Source organism: Lithobates pipiens, unplaced genomic scaffold, assembly GCF_037356315.1.
Source record: "Lithobates pipiens isolate NorthernLeopardFrog02 unplaced genomic scaffold, aLitPip1_a1.2 Scaffold_1, whole genome shotgun sequence".
In the NCBI taxonomy this organism is placed as follows: domain Eukaryota; kingdom Metazoa; phylum Chordata; class Amphibia; order Anura; family Ranidae; genus Lithobates; species Lithobates pipiens.
This window is the reverse complement of record NW_027507685.1, coordinates 125,698,758-125,720,185: the sequence shown is the minus strand read 5'-3', so window position 1 is coordinate 125,720,185 and position 21,428 is coordinate 125,698,758. Positions and strand designations below refer to the sequence as shown.

General features: G+C 43.6%; 1 protein-coding gene and 1 pseudogene across 1 annotated transcript in view; both read right to left on the bottom strand.

Moving 5' to 3' along the window:
- LOC143974600 (discoidin domain-containing receptor 2-like) overlaps nucleotides 1–12,596 on the bottom strand; it is a 226,407-nt gene extending 213,811 nt beyond the window's left edge. The window contains exon 1 of the mRNA XM_077476166.1: nucleotides 12,391–12,596. The gene's annotated coding sequence lies outside the window, so the exon portion shown is untranslated. The remainder of the gene's footprint in view (nucleotides 1–12,390) is intronic.
- A 3,349-nt stretch (nucleotides 12,597–15,945) lies between these two features.
- On the bottom strand, nucleotides 15,946–16,067 carry LOC143989542 (U2 spliceosomal RNA; annotated as a pseudogene).
- Between the last annotated feature and the right edge of the window lie 5,361 nt (nucleotides 16,068–21,428).

Sequence of the window (21,428 nt, the reverse complement as noted above, 5' to 3'; positions counted from 1 at the left end):
TCTAGATTAGGAGGACTGTACTATGAAATACAAAGGCTGCCATTACTGATCTGCTTCTAAAAATGCTACCTACACTGATCACACAATAAGTATGCTGATGGTGAGGTCATAGAAAAGTCCTGCTTTGCTTACTTTCAGGTCAGTGATGGCCAAAATATTGAAGCCTATAGATTAAGAAATAGTCAAGCAAATTACATTTTCAACATACAGGGTTCAGCTAGGGCAGTGGTCTACAAACATTGGCCTGGGGCCTGGATGCAGCCCTTTGCTTGCCTTTATTCAGCCATATTCCTGCCAGTGATGCAAGGCACCATCTCCCCCACTGACAACAACAATGGGGCACCATTCCTCCCACTGACACCAGCAATGGGGCACCATTCCTCCTACTGGCACTAATGATCTAAATCTTCTAGTGCATTTAACACAGAACAAGGACATACGAGAAACTGATAGAGCCAAATTCAGGAACTTTTAAACATTTTTTTTAAATTATTACATAATCACTTAAATAGTTGTTATATTTGTTTTTATATATATATATATATATATATATATATATATAGTTCAGAGTTACTGTAAAAAAAAAAAAATAAGAGGGACAGGAAGTAAGGACGCACAATTGTCTTTCACTGAAAAGGAGCTAATCCTTGACCCACTGTAACTTGTTAAGCGATCGGTCTGGATAAATTGTAGCCGGGACGTCTCTGGATAAGATAGACGATACACGAGACCCTCTATCTTCACCACTTCATACTTGTGGCCTTGTTAAAATGCCTGACCTAAGCAGCTGGCAGAGGGGACACAATTTCCACTCACTCAAATTACAGTGCAAGATCGTTGTGGTGGCTGCACCAAGTTAATGTGTCAGCACTACGCTGCGGCCTCGTCCTCTCTGGGGAACTGTGGACCCGGTGAGGCCCGGATGGTCGGCGCAGGGTACCATGGGAACAGCACAAAATGTTCTCCAAACTTTGCTGGGGAATCATCGCTAAAGCTGGTTTAAGAATATAATAAGCCCACCAGGGGTGGACTGACAACTCATGGGGCCCCCGGCAGTAGGAGATTATGGGGCCCCCAGGCAATCAGAGATTATGGGGCCTCACAGTAAACACAAACACAACACACACACACACACACACACACACACACAGTATACAATAACACAGTATACACAGACATGTTTCTATTGGCTGAGAAGGTACTGGAGAGGTGGGTCAGCTATAATCTCAGGATTTTTAGACCAAAAGGATGTCGGTAAGGGACATTTCAGAGACAGATGTAAAAAAAACACAGATTTTTACATACTGTCCCTGGTTTTACTGAGGCTGGCAACCCCGATGGAGCCCCCTAGTGGCATGGGGCCCTCGGGCAGTGCTGTCCGAGTGGCCCAATGGTCAGTCCACCCTTGAAGCCCACCCATGTGCCAGCAGCTGGTGCCTCCAATGTGGGACCTGTTGGGCCTCTGGATAGGGATATGAGCAACCCTTGAAAACTTGTCCTTTGAATTTTTTGTCTCTGACTTCCAGAATAGTGATTTCCCAGAAATGCACGTTCAGATTGTATTGCAACATATCTTAAAATATGTTTGCTTTTTATAAGTTATCTTTTGAAATCAGATTAGTAATAATATGAACAATGATAGTTATATTATTCATATTTTATTCATATTTTAAAAACCATAGCATGTACGGGGCGGTACTCTCCTTTGGTCTTCCGAGATCAGCATTGTGATAACTTTCTCTTCTATTGGAACTCCAGGCTAACAGCTGAAATTCATATAGGCAAAGCTTGTACAATATTTTTAAATCAATAAAAATCATTCCTGGGATTCCCATACGCACAACACACTAAGTAGCCAGAAGGCAACAAGCAGCACTGTTGGGATTCTGCAGCAGTACAGTGCAGCAGCAAAGCAGGGATAAGAAACAAAAAGACATTTAGTAAAAAGCAGCACACATTATACAAATTAATACTTGCTAGGTACACATTGAATGACTTGCTTGTCCTAGATTTTAACCCATTTCCAGCCAGTGTCCGTACAGTGCCAGTGTATACTATTAGCACTGATCAATGTATTAGTGTCACTGGTGATGTCAGTGGCAGCTAGTCAGTTCGTCCTCAGCGTCAGTTAGTGTCAGATTGTCCGCCACACTATCAAAGTCCCATTATAAGTCTGATTATGTCATTACTAGTATAAAAAGAAATTGCGGTGTATATAATATAGTTTGTAGATCATACAGTGGTGTGAAAAAGTGTTTGCCCCCTTCCTCATTTCCTGTTCCTTTGCATGTTTGTCACACTTAAGTGCTTCGGAACATCAAACCAATTTAAACAATAGTCAAGGACAACACAAGTAAACACAAAATGCAATTTGTAAATGAAGGTGTTTATTATTAAAGGTGAAAAAAAATCCAAACCATCATGGCCCTGTGTGAAAAAGTGATTGCCCCCCTTGTTAAAACATACTATAACTGTGGTTGTCCACACCTGAGTTCAATTTCTCTAGCCACACCCAGGCCTGATTATTGCCACACCTGTTCACAATCAAGGCATCACTTAAATAGGAGCTGCTTGACACAGTAAGGTCCACCAGAAGATCCTTAAAAGCTACACATCATGCCGAGACCCAAAGAAATTCAGGAACAATTGAGAAAGAAAGTAATTGAGATCTATCAGTCTGGAAAGGGTTATAAAGCCATTTCCAAAGCTTTGGGAATCCAGCGAACCACAGTGAGAGCCATTATCCACAAATGGCGAAGACATGGAACAGTGGTGAACCTTCCCAGGAGTGGCTGGCCGCCCAAAATTACCCCAAGAGCGCAGCGACGACTCATTCAAGAGGTCACAAAAGACCCCACAACAACGTCCAAGGAACTGCAGGCCTCACTTGCCTCAGTTAAGGTCAGCGTTCATGCCTCCACCATCAGGAAAAGACTGGGCAAAAATGGCCTGCATGGCAGAGTTCCAAGGAGAAAACCACTGCTGAGCAAAAAGAACATCAAAGCTCGTCTCAATTTCTCCACAACACATCTTGATGATCCCCAAGACTTTTGGGACAACATTCTGTGGACCGATGAGACAAAAGTGGAACTCTTTGGAAGGTGTGTGTCCAAGTATATCTGGCGTAGAAGGAACACTGCATTTCATAAAAAGAACATTATACCAACCGTAAAATATGGTGGTGGTAGTGTGATGGTCTGGGGCTGTTTTGCTGCTTCAGGACCTGGAAGACTTGCCGTGATAAAAGGAACTATGAATTCTGCTGTCTACCAAGAGATCCTGAAGGAGAATGTCCGACCATCTGTTCGTGTACTCAAGCTGAAACGAACTTGGGTTCTGCAGCAGGACAATGATCCTAAACACACCAGCAAGTCCACCACCGAATGGCTGAAGAAAAACAAAATGAAGACTTTGGAGTGGCCTAGCCAAAGTCCTGACCTGAATCCTATTGAGATGTTGTGGTATGACCTTAAAAAGGCCGTTCATGCTCGAAAACCCTCTAATGTAACTGAATTAGGACAATTCTGCAAAGATGAGTGGGCCAAAATTCCTCCAGGACGCTGTAAAAGCCTCATTGCACGTTATCGCAAACGCTTGGTTGCAGTTGTTGCTGCTAAGGGTGGCCCAACCAGTTATTAGGTTTAGGGGGCAATCACTTTTTCTCACAGGGCCATGATGGTTTGGATTTTTTTTCACCTTTAATAATAAACACCTTCATTTACAAATTGCATTTTGTGTTTACTTGTGTTGTCCTTGACTATTGTTTAAATTGGTTTGATGTTCCGAAACACTTAAGTGTGACAAACATGCAAAGGAACAGGAAATGAGGAAGGGGGCAAACACTTTTTCACACCACTGTATAACTCTCATGCAAACCAATCAATATACACTTATTGGGATTTTTTTTTTTTTTTACCACAAACATGTAGTAGAATACATTTTGGTCAAAATGTATGAAGAAACTTGATTTTTTAGATTTTGTTATTGGATATGTTTTTATAGCAGAAAGTAAAAAAATTGTTTTTTTTTAATTTATATTGCAAAAAAAAACCCCCAAAAAAAACCTCAGAGGTGATCAAATACCACCAAAAGAAATCTCTATTTGTGTGATATAAATTTAATTTGCGTTCAGTGTTGCATGATCAGGCAATTACCAGTTAACGTAGTGCAGTTCTAAATAGAGAAAAATTTACTGGTCATGAAAGGGGTGAAATCTTCCAGAGCTGAAGTGGTTAAACAAACCCTTAAAGCGGTATTGAAACCCAAAAACATAACTAATATATTGCAGGTTACCAATCCTTGGATGTGGTGGCTGCATCAGTTTTATTTTTTAAGGCTTTTTTTTATTTTATTTCACCCAGTGATTCAGCCATCCGCCCTCCTCCAATCACAGAATGCTTCCATTCATTGAACAAGAATGCAAGGCTTTTTCTGAATGGAGGAGGTGCAGAGTGAGAATCCTCCTGCGATATCTGCACTACATCCAGGACTAAAAGTCATGAATACGACAGGATACTGCAGGCTCATTATAAGTAAAAGAATTACCAAATACTCCAGCAGCCAGAGACAGGGCACACTTTATTAGAGGTAACCTATTTTCACTGTACAAATATACAAAAAATTATTTTTGCCCATCCTGCAGCTTTAACTTAATTCTTAATTCTAAAACTCGTTCTGTAAGCTTTGAATTATTGGTTTAACTCAGGGCTGGGTTTATCAGATGTACAATATTCGCCTGTCACCAGGAGCTGCCAACACTTCCATTCACCAGCCATTCTGACAGGTTCTCTTTTAACCACTTAAGCCCGGACCATTTTGCTGGCCAAAGACCAGAGCACATTTTGCGTTTTGGCACTGCGTCGCTTTGACTGACAATTGCGCGGGCATGTGAAGTGGCTCCCAGACAAAATTGACATCCTTTTTTTCCCACAAATAGAGCTTTCTTTTGGTGGTATTTGATCACCTCTGCGGTTTTTATTTTTTGCACTATAAACAAAAATAGAGCGACAATTTTGAAATAAACACATTTTTCCCCTTTTTGCTATAATAAATATCCCCCAAAAATATATAAAAAAAATATTTTTTTCCTCAGTTTAGGCCGATACGTATTCTTCTACATATTTTTGGTAAAAAAAAAATCGCAATAAGCGTTTATTGATTGGTTTGCGCAAAAGTTATAGCGCCTACAAAATAGGGGATAGTTTTATGGCATTTTTTATTATATATATTTTTTTTTTACTAGTAATGATGGCGATCTGCGATTTTTATCGGGACTGCAACATTATGGCGGACATGTCAGACAATTTTGACACATTTTTGGGACCATTGTAATCTTTACAGTGATCAGTGCTATAAAATTGCACTGATTACTGTAAAAATGACACTGGCAGTGAAGGAGTTAACCACTAGCTGGTTAGGAAGGGGTTAAGTGTGTCCTGGGGAGTGATTCTAACTGTTGGGAGGGGGCTGTGTGTGACACATCACTGATCATAGCTCCCGATCACAGGGAGCTATGATCAGTGACAGTGTCACTAGGCAGAACGAGGTGATGCTTGTTTACATTAGCATCTCCCCATTCTTCAGCCCCGTGAGGCAATCGCGGGTATCCCCACGGACATCAAGTCTGCAGGGTCGTGCGTGCACTGCTGGAGGCGTGCATGTGACCACACAGTGGTAAATTCAAAGGGACGTACCTGTACAGCCCATTTGCCCAGCCGTGCCATTCTGCCGACGTAAATGTACATGCGGCAGTCGGCAAGTGGTTTTAAGGAAACATTTCTAGACAGAAGGTGTAGGCTATCATCCAGGACTGCTGTTAGAAATCACAGGGCCCCATACAGCCTACCAGATAGGGCAGTCAACATGCCTGTGTTTTCTGAAAAGTGATTCAAATGCTGACTGCTCTTCAGAGACCAAAGCACATGTGATTTTTATTTTTTTTATTGTTTTTTTTTATTTTACATCTTTTTAACTGCCCTGCTGGGGGGCTTTGGTGAAATATCAGGAGTAAAACAGACCCCTGATGTCTCACTTTTGAAAAACAATTTAGGACAGATATCCCCCGGTTCTTTTCTCTGCAGCATCAGCTGCACTGGACAGTGAATGAATGGGAAGTGCTCTGTGCTGAACGCCTTTCTGTTCATTCACAAACCAATACATAGTAAACACAGTTTACTATGCTTCTGCTATGAATGGGCACAGGAATGATCGGTACAGATCACTCACTGTGTTCATTCAGGAAAGGAAGAGGCTGGTAAATAGTATATTTACCGGTTCCTTCCCCCTCTCTCCATCCTGAAACAATACCTGTATGCCTGCAGCAGAGGAGGGAAGCCAGCGGCACTGTGGGGCCTGGACATTGGGTGGTAGGGGCAGATACTAGAGCCAAGCTTCTTGCTGCACAGCCAGAGGGGGAGATGTGGCAACGCTCCAGGGGGATCCACAAGAGTCACAAGGCAGTACAGCCGGCCCTCTGACTTGGCAGGTGCCTGGGCCCCCCCTTTAGCTGTACTGCCTTATCAACGGCCCTGCTACCATCACTGACCTCCTGGCTGAAATTGCTGGCTGTCATGTTATTCAGGTGGATTCAAATGGGGAACCAGAACAAATAATTGATTAAAATGGGGATCCGAATTGCTATAGGGTAATATAGACTATTCTTATATCTGGCACAGAGAAAGGATGCTTGAACCAGGAGCTGATGGAGGCTGTGATAACTCAAATACCCCAACCATACCCAACTATACAACGATCATTAAAACGGAGTTACACACAAAAGTGGAACTTCTGCTTATTCGTCTCCTTCCCTCATCTGGTGCCTTTTGGGGGGGGGGGGGGGTACCTGTTTTTGACACTTCCAGAGTTTGCACCCTGGTAAAGCTTGCCCCCCTCCTCCTTCCCCCCCCTCCTCCTTCCTCCATGCTTGCGCAATAGGGAACCGGCTGTGAAGCCGAAAGGCTCCGCATCACTTCCTCCCTCGCCTGTGCTCCTGGAAAATGTAAGCCATCATTTCCCAGGAGTCAGTGGGTAGTACTGTGAGCAAAAATCGCATTTTTTAAGGTGGATCACATCTATGTTGCCATAATGGGGCGGGACCTTCCTCCGTCACCGCCCATTGTTATGGCAAGTTCCTAAACAATTGGCACAACAGCCACTGGTGCTTTGCGCGTGCGCGAGATTGAGAGGCGCATGCTAGTTACCCAGCATTCACCTCTCCATCGGAAATCCAGGAAGAGGTTGCGATTGGGCTTCACATGCCCACAATCATCATGGCAACGGGCAGAAGCGGATTTTCTAAATGGTATAAAAAATATAAAATTAAGATCCACTAGCAAACATATATAAAGTTTATTGGGTTTATTTATTTATTTATTTATTTATTTATTTTATTTATTTATTATGATGGGATGCCAGAAAAAAAAAAAATCTGTGGCCGGAACTCCGCTTTAAAAGACAAGCTCTCCAGATGCTGTCGCCATCCACTCTCGTGTTTGGCAAATAAGCTCAGGGTTTAAATTGAAGAGTCACTTGTAAACGCCACACTCTGTTCTCTTGTCTGACTATACACTCCACATGTAGGGAATAGAGATAGAGACAGAACCTCCAATAGTGTAAAATCACTCAGGATAAGGAATCTATCAAAATATATATTGCACGTACATCAAATCAAAGTAAAACAAGCCTTCATGTTACATGGTACAAGACAAGCTGGGAGGCGCTACGCTGCGATCTCATCAATCATTCATTCGCTAGATGTCAGTTTGCCTTCAGAATACAGTTGCTGTATAGCCACGCTCCGACGCGTTTTGTCACTTCCATTTTCGTCACAGGGAGCCAAACCATACATTACATGCAATGGGGTTGATTTACTAAAACTGGAGAGTGCAACATCTGGTGCAGCACTGCATAGAAACCAATCAGCTTCCATGTTTTCTTGTCAAAGCTTAATTGAACAAGCTGAAGTTAGAAGCTGATTGGCTACCATACACAGCTGCACCAGCCTTTGCAATCTCCAGTTTTGGCAAAATCAACCCCAATGTCTCCTCTGTGTTAAAATACACTTACCTGCCTGCTCAAAGTCTTCTGCGGCATGTAAACTGAGCTGCACATGAGCCGCTCAGCTTACATAGCCGGCACAGTTCCTGTGTGCCAGAATTACTGAGTCCTGCGCATGCACAGGAGTTGAGTTACATCATCCTGTGCTGGGCAATGGAGATTCCCAAATACCAGCACCTAGGCAGAAGATGCCAGCGATGAATTTGGACTATTAGGGCTATTTCACACTGGAGCGCAGTGTGGGAAAAACACACATTGCAAACGGCACCAAACACAGAGATCGGACACGCACTGCAGCACTATGCGATTTTTCAAAAGTAGTGCATGAACCACTTTTTGTATATTCCCGTGTGATTTGCAGCCCCTGCTGCAAATTCGCACTGCAGGTAAACAAGCAGGAATTGCACAGGAACGAGGATCGTGATTCTGACCCTTAGGGTAGATGTAGACGTGCATCTAAATCTTCCTTGTCTCTGAAGTCTGATCCGCTTCCAGATTGCGCTGCAGAGGATACTGACAGATGGAGGGGAAGAGATGCAACGCCTCCTCACTGCCTGTTTTAAACCCCTTTTTGCTGACTGTTGTGCCCCAACCGCGTGCGTTGCAGGGCATTTGTGGTACTTCCCCATTGACTTGCATGTGTAGCATTTGGCGGGCGGCACATGATCGCTACATGTTGGGTCAACTTAGCTGCAGACATGAAACATTGAGGCCAAGCATGTAAATACCCCTGTCAGCTGCCTATTGTAGCTTGGAGTGGTTGTTACACCACTTGTACCTACAGGTAAGCCTATAATAAGGCTTACCTGTAGGTACTGAAATATCTCTTAAACTTGCATGGTTTAGGAGATATTTACCATATACTCACTGAGGAAACGGTTCAATCGTGCCGTTTGTAAAGGGCATGTGCCATGGCCGGCGGGTCATCGTGGCTCCAGCCAATCACAACGCTGAAGCCCACAAACCTGGAAATAACTCAGAGAGACATGTGGCAGGTCACAGCGGTGTTCGAGGACCATTGAAACAGAGTAGATCTAAGGTAAGTATTTCATAATGAGCTAGTATGCGAGGCACTTTTTCTTGCAGTTTATTCTTTTTATATGGGTTTTTTTCAACCACTTTAAGAACCCTTTCACAATGCCAGCGGGCCGCGTTAGCCACAAAGTGCCGCTAGTTTTAGCAGTGCTTTACTGTCATTTAAGCGGCGATTTTTGGCCAATAGCGGGGCACTTTTATCCATTTATATTTGAGCCCGAAAAGCGCTGCTGCCGAAGCACTTTACAGGCGATTTATTTCAATGGGCAAACAGCTCTAAAGATACTGCTTGCGGAACTTTTTCTAATGTCCTTCAAGCGCATTGCTCCGGTGCTCGGGCTTTCACAATGGGGCTGCAGGGGAGGCATTTTTTAGGTGCTTTATTTTTAGCCCTTTAACTCCTGAAAAACACCTCAGTGTGAAAGGGGTCTAAAGTGTTACTAAACCCAGGACCCTGCATTACTATATCTGGTCTCCCACAGTACACAGAACATGGATATGCAGTTATTTTAGTAAATAGAAACGGCTAAATACCTTTTCTCATCATCAGTATATAGCAGTCTTGTAACTTCTATCAGTGTCCAGCCAAGGACTGGTTAAAGCTTGTAGGAGGAGTTTTAATTTTCCTTTGACTGTCCTATGAGGCTGCATGACCACTGAACCTCTGTCTGGACAGTGCTGATTGGCCCTGTGCTGATCACATGCACCCCCCCAAAAAAAAAACTAACAATACACACCAAACTGAGCATGTGCAGAGAGCCTCCAAGGCGGTCAGGAGATGGATTGGGGACAGTGGAAGAAGGAGAGGATCAGAGAAGACAGGATTAAACAGCCTTTTTACACAATGCGCAGGATTAACCCCTTAGGTTCCACAGTGAGTATAACAGGCATGCTTTACTTCATATACAGATTAATTTGACTGTTGTGGGTTTAGTAACACTTTAAGGGGGATTGGAGGGAGGCAAAAATGTGTCACAACTGTGCATTTTTTCCGTCTAAACGAGGCCTTAGGGAGGAAGTATGTTTTAGAAAGCCTTTAGTTCTGCTTTAAAGGGATTGTAAAGTCTCCTTGTTTTTCCTATAAAAATAACAAACGTGTTATACTTACCTGCTCTGCATAATGGTTTTGCATAACAGCCCAGATCCTCCTCTTCTAGGGTCCCTCTTCGGCTCTCCTGGCCCCTCCCTCCTGCTGAGTGCCCCCAGAGCAAGCAGCTTGCTCTGGGGGCACCTGAGCCGAGTCACAGCTCCCAGTGTCAATTCAGACACAGAGACCCATTTTGGCCCCGCCCCCTCTCTCTCCTGATTGGCTAACTGAGTTTGATTGCCAGCAAGAGCCAATGGCGCCACTGCTGTGTCAATCAGGAGGAGAGTCCTGGATGGCCAAAGAACTTGTGGACATCGCTAGAGAGAGATGGGGCTCAGGTAAGTGTTAGGGGGTCTGAGGGGGCTGCTGCACACAAAAGGCTTTTTATTCTAATTCATAGAATGCATTAAGATAAAAAAAAACTTCTGCCCTTAGAATCACTTTAAAGTGGGCCTTCAGTAATTTTTTTAATGTTCCATCTATTAAATCTTCTGCTCTTGTTGTTTTAATTTTGGATAGTAAAACATTTTTCTTCTGCCAGTAAATACCTTATACAGCCCACTTCCAGTTTCTTGTCTTGTCTCGACATTAGCCTAGGCTTATGACATCATGCACAGCTCTCTTTCATGCTCGTGAGAGTTTGCCAGGAGGGGGGGGGGGGAGTCATAAGAGGGCCAATGAAAGCTGCAGAGCTGGAGGTTTACCTCTGTGTACATCCAGAAAGTGAACAGGCAGCAGCTTCAGCTGCCCACAGTTAAAATGGCTGCAGCCAGACTCAGTGGAGGGAGATTTCTGCAGCATATTTGGCAAGTACAGAATCACAGTATATATAAAATAATATGCAAAGTGGTTGGAGGGAAGCTTCAGAATGGCAAAGATGTTTTTATTACAAATTATGTGCGCAGACTGCAGTTCCTCTTTAAGTTCTTGGAAGAGGCATTTGGTATCTGGACTTCCGGTCAAGTACCCTTTGTAAGACCTCATTCACACCAGAGCGTAGAGGGAACCCTCATTCCCGCTTGTCTTTTTTTTATTTTTATTTGTGCGTTTTTCACATGTTAACACACTTCATGCCTAAGGCAGCCCTTTCACTTGTATGGGCTACCCAACAAATGCCACAAAGTAGCTCCGTACCTTTTCGGTTGTGGAACGTAGGCCGTTTTTTCGGTGTGCATTTTGGCACGCAACAAATACATCACAAAATGCTCATCTGCTACAATTAATGGCACTGCAAGTGCGACCCGCGATTGCAACGCGTTCAACATTTTTGTGGTTCTTTTCACACTTTCGTGAAACGCACAGGTGTGCCTAAGGCCTCATGCACAGGGATGTTTACCAACTTACAAGTTCTTTCTCATAAAATCCCCAGTACTTTTCCTCGCCCGGGGATCCATAAGTCCTCCCGTACAGCTAACAATAAAAGTGAAAGGGTCTACTCGTGTAAACACTGAGGGCTTCAACATTAGCAGTTACCTGCGCATACGTGTGCAGCGTATTTCCCTAAACACACCACTTTTGCGTTTTGGGAGTTACACTTCCATGCAGACAGAATCCGGTGCACCTTCTTTAGCCTACAATGGCTGATAACCAAGAATGATGTGAACAGAGTGGTAGATTGCTCAATTCTTTACAAATACAAGAAAAGTTATAGATGATCGGGGATATTAGTAACTGTTTGACATCCTGCTTGTAGGATAATTATGGTGCAATCACTGCTAGTATTTTAATTAATTACAGACTCTGTTTATGCAATCAATAAAAAACAAACAAAAAAAATCATAATAAATGCAAGACAAAGTTTACAAAACAGATAAAACTTCAGAACAAGCTACAATAACCATAGTAATACACCCCCTAAACAACATAAAAGTAACCATTTGTATTTTTACCACATTGCGTAAAGAAACTTCAATCCCTAAACAAGTACCAAAATATCGAAAAAGCCAATTGTATTTTATCACAGGATGCGTTTTGTCCCAATGCAATCCCAGATCAGACAAGCAAGTCTGGAAAAGTTTATAAAGCAAAATGCTAAAAAGATAATGAATCAAAATCTTGTCATTTCTGCCTAAAATTGCAATCAGAAATCTAATTTTTGGTCTAATGAGCGCATTCTATGCGGCTCCCATCCTTCGCATTGTAGCACATTGTCTTATTACAAAATCTGTGTTTGTCATTCTGAACACACAACAGCCTAAACTTTTCCCACTGACCTGGAGTAAAGTTTGACTAGTCCGGGCCCTTCTTTTGTTCCCTGTTTGGTCTACGGCAAAGTCGATCTTATGCTTAAAAGTCCTCCGAGCGGCTTTTTGGGTTGGTTTGGCCGGTGGATTTTCTTTGTTTTTTGCTGTAATTTCAGGGATCTTCCAAAGGTTTTCTCTATGAATTCACATCACATAGTCCTTCCGGCTGTAGACAAGGAGAGGAGGAGGAGGAGGAGGAGGAGGGAAGGGTGGGGGGGGGGAGAACGAAGGGGGGCTTTGCATCTACTTTGCCTTTTAAAGGGCCAGTCAGCTAGGATGCTGGCCATAAACTAGTAGATTTTGGAATTTACATTCGTGTGAAACTTCTTAGAAGATTTAATGACTTATCACATGTCGTTCCAAAGTTTTGTTTTGCTTTTTATCATTCAGTTTTGGAAAAAATAGACTTTCCCGAATGAAAATCACATACTCTGTGAGAAATTTGTTTGCTGGAGAAAAATTTCCATCCCACGCTTTCCAATTTTCTTGCCACTGAAGTTTAAAATGAATGTCAATTTGACACCACTAATGATTAAAAAATCGAAGGAATGTTCTTCAAATAAAACATTTTTTTGAATAAAAGTTCTACTAGTAGTTTTAATAATTACATACATGTGCTAATTTCTCTTAGTGGGTAGCTCTGCTGGACCCACGCCATTCTAAAAAAACATTTGGTCAACTTTTGTCAATAAAGCCATTGGAACTTTTTTGGCCAGACAGAAGTTGGATCCAATCAGATGCAGCTGCTGTTAAAATATTTTGACAGCCCACAAGACCGGCTGTCAAAATCCAATAGCCATAGTGAGTGGTTCGTTCATCCGCACTGTATAGCTTGGATGGAAGAATAGGTCAATTTTTTTTCATCAGTGTATGGTCAGCTTTAGTTTGATAAAAACTCCAAACTCCAATACTCACTAAAATGTCAACAGAATAAGACAATATCATTTTAGAACATGCACTCTTTGGCCTTGTACACACGATCGGACATTCCGACTGAAAATGTCCGATCGGACCGTGTTGTCGGATAATCCGACCCTGTGTGGGCTTCATCAGACTTTTTCTGTCGGAATGTCCGACCAACAAAGTTTGAGAGCTGGATATAAAAATTTTCCGACAACATGATCCGATCGGACTTTGTCCAACCGTTTGTAGAGAATTCCGATTGGACAAAGTGCCACGCATGCTCAGATTAAATTCCTAGACCAAAGCTATTGGCTACTAGCCCGAACGTAGTCATCAACGTAAATATTGTCATCATGTTCCGAACGATCGTATTTTCCGACAACTTCGTCCGACCGTGTGTATGCAACACCAGTTTCGGACAAAATACGTCAGACAAAATCAGACGGATTTTGTTGTCCTAATGTCCGACCGTGTGTACAAGGGCTAAGAGTGCATAAAGCTTAATTTAAAGCACAACTAAGAGCAACATCAAATTCTGCATATTGGAGTCTTTCAATGGCATCAACACCTTATAGTGCTATTACCTGTTGATTCTGCCAGTAGAACGCTTCTTTTTCCACTGCCTATAACAGACCAAGCTGTCTGATTGGATGCAGACACTGTTTGGCTGACAATTTCTGGTCCGGATGTTGGGTGGGAGGGGGCTGAAAGGACCATCTGCTAAGCAAAGTTGGGATGGGTAATCAGGAACCGGCCACAATTCCAACAGTATATGGTCGGCTTCAGCAAAAGGGCCTTTGACCAGATAAAAAAGTCTTTATTTGAAACAAATACCCTGTCCTGTTGACTGTTTTATTTTAAAATGAGTAAGTAAAGGTCTTCTACCTTAAATCTGAACTACAAACAAAATGAAAATTTTCTCTTGCAGTTGGGCTGCTTCCGCACTGGAAGGGTAACCTATTGTTTAGGTCTAGGTGGCATGGAAAAGTAGATTTACTTACCTGCTCTTCCATGCTGATAGTCTGGTCTCCAAAGTATCATCTCCGACATGTTCCAGTGGTCTAAGGTCCTAACATCATCCAGTGCCTTGCACTAGACATGATGATGCAGAGGGACAGTCCACCACTGGAGCATGGGGGAGTGTTGCCTGCCATGCCGAGGATCCGATAAGTAAAAGTGTTTTCACTCTTCCTTAGGATAAATGAGCAGTCAACCCTTCGAGTATGTGCCCTGCCCTACTGCAAGGGAGAATTTTGTTATTTCTGAAAGTTTGGTTTTTACTGTCTAACTGGATCTATTGTATGAAAAATAACACGTCTGACTTTACATTTTGAAGTACAAAGCTCATCCATGTCTTCAGAACCCCAGAGTGATTAGTTCTAATATTGGAAATTCCCACGGTCTAGTTCCCACACTGTCATAGCTCTTCAATGTCATTGAACGGGATATACAAGAATCATTTCACAAACCCAAATGACCAATTTTACACGTTTGTTATTTTATCTGATGTTTTGCAACAAAATTCATCCATCCCATATACTGTAATATTATAAAAATAAACACACTCTAGGGCAGTGGTCTCCAAAGTGCGACTCGTGGGCCGGATGGGGCACTATTCCTCCAACTGACACCAACTGCAGGGCCCTATTCTTCCTACTGATACCAACAATGAGGACTGCAAAGGGTGAGATACTATTTGTCAATCTTCATCAGCCTAATTTTGGACAAATCTCAGGCATTGCGGATTCATTCCTACTTACTTCCTGTGTGCAGCCACTCCTTCTAGAGATGCCTCCTCCATTTAATTTCCTTGTTTTCTCCGTTCCTCTTTCATTTTTCTGTACCTTTTACATCTTACTTTGTATTTACTTCTTTTCCCATGTTCTTTGTTTCAGTTACAAACTTCCTTTTAAAAATGTGCTTTGACCTTCCAGGGATGGCAGTTTTATAACCAAATGCTATTCATGTGATTAAAGGCACTGGTCAGGTGGTCCCAGCTAAAGGTGTTTAGGAAAAAGTTCACAGAGCTTATGGGCGGTGCAGTGGTGGTGAGTGTTCCTTGTGACTGTATGCCCATTAGGTCCTTGGGCTATGCAAGGCAGTGTGGATGAGGCCTATTGCGCCCATGCCCTAGAAGTACCTTGCCTGAGGGCACGCTCATCAATGCCTGTAACCAGGTGAGAACTGTCAACATGAGAACAGTCTAATATTAAGGCAGTCTCCCAACTTATAGACGAGCTGACACTGCAAGTAGTATAAGACCTTCTTAGCCAAAAGGCTAAGAAGATGCTGGCTCTTTTTTTTTATTTTTTGAATCCACGTTGGTGCCGAAAACAAAAAAACAAACAAACTGTTAAGTGTACAAAAAATGTGCATGTGTACACACACTAAAAAAGTGCACTTAAGGGTGTGCTTTGTCCACACTCCAAAGGGGTAGGACCTTTCCCTGATGGGGTGCAAGGCTCCTGATAGGGACATAGGGTACGACATTGTCTGCCTAGCCAGAAGGCCTGGTGGACCCCTCTTCTCATGGTCAAGCCGAGTACTAGATACTCCCGTGTCTTAACTTCCTGTGGCAGCTACAGCCAGTACTAACCTACAGAACCCCCCCCATCATACCAGCAAGGGTACTATAGAGCTATCCAATCCCACAATAAGGCAGGAATAAGCACGTATCGCCCCATACTGGACACTGGTAAGAACAGATACTATATTTGATCTTAGCCAAAAGGCAGAGAAGCTGCTGGCTCATTGATTGATCTAGTAAATCCTGGTGCCTGTCAGTTCTTCACAGTGTCTAGCATATCCGGCCATGATGGCCCAAGCACTTCCAGTTATGGTGCCATAACTGTCTCCCAAATATGCGTCTGCTTGTCACCCTGCCATAGGTCTCTGATGGCTGTGCCAGCATACTCTAAACAGACATGGTCCTCTGTTGTTGTAATTTAGAGGCATCGGGCAAACAGCAGTGTGTAATTTGAGGTGTACTAAATGAATGCAGGAAAAATGAACAATGCAAATAAGATAGTAATGGGAGTGTACAATAAGCAATGGATAAAAAATAACAAGCAATGCAACTATGATACTAACAGGAGTCACCTAGGAGCAGTTTCTCAGTAAGGACACTAGGCAGCAGCACAGTACAGCCTGTAAGACTGTATAAATGATTACATTTGATTCCTTTGTGGCAACACCTCTCCCACAAGGAGGTAGACTGTCTCTGATAGTCAATGTGGTCAGCTGGAGGGTTCTCCAGACCTGTGCTACAGGCAAGTAACATGAAGATTTTTTTTGTCTGAAAACCAGAGTGAGTGGTTTTAGGAGTGGCATTACCACCACTGGAAGCTCTCGAAGGCAATGCCCTCTGTAATACAGAGGCTGGGTCTTCAGGTACAACAGGTGGAGGACCAGGCATCAGTAACTTGTGTCACATCAGGGGTAGTCTTTCAGAACTGATGGAGGCAGGAATCAGGAAAAAAAATATTCCGTAGGGGTACTGGGTCGCCCAGGGGCTTGAGGAGGCCCACTGGATTGTGAGAAAATTAAAGGAGCCTGCACTTACTACTGAACAAGTTGGGTAACGAGGCACTCCACTATATTGTCCCTACCAGTATGTAGGCAGGTGCCTACAAAAGATGACTGCGTCTGCCTGTGTAAGCACTTGTTTCCCCTGGCTGTGATCAGTGTTAGTTGAGCCAGCCAGGTGCCAAATGTTTGTATGCTTTCCTGTGTCTTTGGATTGACCTGAGAGCTAGGGGTAACCAAACTATAGGGGTTACCATTGTTCCCTCCATTTTCATCTGGGTTACCGCCCCCTACAAGTCAATCAAGATAAAAGGGACTCCCTCAAACCTATGGGGAAATACTGCCAAAATGTAGCTGGTTACTCTGCTGCAGTGATCACCATATTGGGGGGGATGATAAGAATCCAGTCAGGGTCTCTGGAGAGGGTCTCAAGCTTATGAGACCCTATGGACTTGTAGCTATTGATCATGGACTTACTGCCTTTATGGATTACTGCCAATCATAGACTGTAAGGAACTCATATTGCTTCTCAAGGCCTTGAGGGAGATACAATACATGAGTCCAACACACAGTTCTGTCAGGTGAAGATAATGTGCTGTTGCTAAGGACTACAGTGTTTGTGTCACATGCAAAGCAGCCAATCAACCCGGAGACGGGTGACTGACAAGGGTGACGGTTCCTCTGATAGTGGAGAGGATTAAGAGTGTGGTACCTCCACTAGCGGCCAGTTCCCCACTCTTTGGGACCAGATCCGTGGCACAGAGTGCTTAGGGACCCAGCCTGGAGTCATGGAGGAGAGTATATAGAGGGGCCCTAGGAGAGAGCAAGCATGGAGGCTGGGAAAGGAGAGAGAGAGAGAGAGAGAATTTTCTCTATCCCATAGCAACAATGGGATATGTAATTGGGAGGGAGGTGACATGAACTGCTGACTTGGTGGAGCCTGGTACAGTCTCAGCTGTACCAGCCTCAAAATGCTGCACACTTGGGAAGTGGTGTCCTCTATGCATAAGAGTGTCTGAAGTGTAACAGGTCAGCATGGAAAGCAAGGAGTTACAGTGTCATTGGAGTTTGCTTCTAAGTTTGGGAGATCTGCCTTAATGTTGACTGTCACATGATTGAAGCTCCCAGCCTAAGGTTCAGACATTAGTGAGTGCAGTTCCACTTGACCTCACACGGGTGTCTAAGCCCTGCCCACAAGTAAACTGGTCCAATGCAATGATGTGCAGCCATATATGTGTGTGTGCATTTGTATATATACTAACAGGATATGTATAGCAGTAGACAGTGTCAGTAGGGCAGAGATTGCTGTCAGTAGGGCAGTGGACGATGTCTGTTTTTTTTGTTTTTTTATCATACTTTTTTACAGATTAATTTTTTAATTTTTTTTTTACAATATTTTTAGGAGCCCCATTCAGGGGGCTTTGGTGAAATATCAGGACTCTAAGCAGGAGGAATCTGCATGACATAGGGTGATTAAGGTGTGCCCAGGCACACCTGACACACCCTGTGCACACGCCTATGTGCGCAGCTAAGGCAGGACGGGGTTGAAAAAGGAAAGTTAGCGGCACTGAGATGCAAGTAACAGTTGATGAGTGCTTTAGCACGCTAAAAATAATCAAGTTAGGATTTTATCCATATTGTATGCCAGGGAAAGACTCAAGCTAATCGTGTAGGGGATGAGACACAAAGATTATTGTTGGTGGAAGATTTGAAGATTCTGGTATATTACAGGAGATAACAAAGGAAAACTTGGCCCCCAAAATGTTTTATTCTGTGCAAGCTAAACTCAAAACCAATGAGTCACTGTTATGAAGCACAAGGTTTTACAATCGGCAGCACTGCATCTCCTCTCATTATCTCCGGACTAGGCTCATTAACATCATAGAAACCCTGCTGGAGTTTTCTGCAATTTTCAGCTGTTTAAATGTAATTTCTTTAGTTGGTCCCAATGAAATGTTACTATCCTACCTGTTGCAAGTCTTGTTGCTTTGACAATGCTGAAAGGCTGCCCCCTAGTGTGCATGTAAGATAACTACATTGGTGCTGCTAAACCTAGTAGACCAGTGGAACTGGCCTTTAATTGGGGGTCATTTGTGACCCATAAAAATGCACAGCACATTCTGCAGTGTGAAATTTTGTATAATTTACACAGTCACGGCAAGGAGATGCTCAAGCGTCAGGTTACCAGAGATGGCTGTTTATTAGGAAACTGATCATGGTGTTACGCATACAGTGGAAAATATCTGCACTATTTATGGGTTGACATATGTGCTGTTTGGGGGGGGCCTTTTCAGAATGTGCAACAGATCAACATCTTCTGCAGAAGGTAAAAGGACAACCCTTAAAGGGGAAGGAGAGTTTATGGGTCAGCTTTTAAGAATTAGTTTAGTTTATTATTTGTTATAGTTGATCTCTTTTCAGGTATAAAAGACTTCCATTTAATCCCCACAATATACTAATTAAAAATCATTAAACATAGTTTAAATACAAGCTAAGCATGTAGTGCCAATCCACAAACATAAACTCTTCAATTCTTCCAATTACAATCCTACCACCTGCAGGACAAACAGTCACCCCCATGGGGGACCTCACATCATAGAGGTTAGTATGCTGCTTAAAGTGGTTATAAACCCTTACAACACACTTCGACCTACAGGTAAGCCTAGATTAAGGCTTACCTGTAGGTCCAAGAAATATCTCCTAAACCTACACGGTTTAGGAGATATTTGCCGAAAGACAGGCACTGCTGTCTACGGCGCAACGACGAAGATGCCGCGCGTGTCGGCTCCCGCGTGCATGCGCGGGAGTGACGTCATCGCGGCTTCGCCGAATGACAGCGGCTGAGCAGCGAGACCCACCGAGAAGATGGATGCGCCGGACTACAGGGGACAGCGTTGACATCGCTTGCTCCTGTGTCAGGTAAGTGGCACATAATGGACTACTATGCGATGCATAGTAGTCCATTATGCTTTGCCTTTGCTGGGAATGAAAGAGGAAGTAAACTCATCAGGGTTTACTTCCTCTTTAAGAGTGAGTCTGCACATAGTTCATACAGGACCTTTTTGTAATTATGCCTTCCTGCCTTGTGCACTTAAGGCACTATTTGGTAATGCAGAATTTCCCACAATACCATGCCTGATTCAGAAAAACGATGAGGGAAATACAAGATTTATATACCTGTGTAGCAAGGACCCAGGCCTCCTTTGGTTTAATGAGAACCTCCATGGCCAGAAATAGCTGACATCCTTCTGTATATGGTGGGTTGCATGGCATAGTGTAATGCAAGGTAGATTGATTGGGTGTCAGACACTTCTTGAGTGCAAAAGAGATTTTATTTCTCTTAACAGAACCTTGAGAGAGAGGGTTAGGGCCAGGACACCCTTAGGTAGTTGCAAGATTAATTGGCAGACTCCGAGACTTCAACAGGAGGACAGCCATGCAGGGAAAGGCATCCAGCAAGATGCCACATGTGTAGGAATGCTCTCTCCTATGGCAACAGTCTTTAACAGTTCCTAACACAAAGTGTAACAGTTCCTTTGCTTCCACTACAATCACTTCTTGTAGTTGTTCACCCACCGATCTCCCAGTTTCTCACTAGACTAGATGATTCACTTCCACTGAATCCCTTGAGCTCCTCCAATCTTCACGGTGGTATCTTCCTCAAGCGTTACCCCCGCTTCTCTGCTGGGTCCCTAGCTTGGCACTCAAGATACTTCTCAAGCTTCATCTCCGCTGACCTGCTCGGTCCCTGGATTGACACTCAATGTTGCTCTGCAAGTGTCACCTCCGCTGGCTGGGTCTCTGGCTTGATACCCACTGAAATTTCCCAATTATTCACCGTCCCCGGTTGGTGAGAATTCTGCTCCGGTACTTGCTTCAGTTACTCACTGTGGTCCCTGGTAATATGGTGGTTGGTCTCGCCACAACAGGTTCTCTGGCCAGCAAACATGTCACTCCTAGTTGGACTGCAAGCCACAATCCCAACCCTGTGCTGCTCTCTTGCTTCTGGATAGTCCCTCAGACAGCCCAATCTCCAGCCTAGCAGCCCGGGCAATACAACACATGTCCACCCAGACAGCCGTCCAGGTGGCACAGAACTCTGATCACCTGACTCCACCTAAATATATAGGTTCTCCCAGCAGACCAAGGGATTTAAGAAAACCCCTGCCCATTGGCTGGGATACCACAAATAACCAAAATCTGACCTTGCATTGCCCTTCTCATATCTAATTCCTCCAGGTACCCGGCCATCTAGTGGCAAGAGAGAGAAGTGCAGCAATTACAGACTAATGCCGCGTACACACGATCAGATTTTCCGCCAACAAATGTTGGATGTGAGTTTGTTGGCTGAAAGTCTGACCGTGTGTGTGCTCCATCGAACATTTTTTGTCGGACTTTCCGCCAAATAATGTTGGCTAGCAGGTTCTCAAATTTTCCACCAACAAAACTTTGTTGTCGGAATTTCCGATCGAGTGTTCACAAGTCCGATGCACAAAAGTCCACGCATGCTCGGAATCAAACAGAAGGAGCCGCACTGGCTATTGAACTTCCTTTTTCTTGGCTCGTCCTACGCGTTTTTC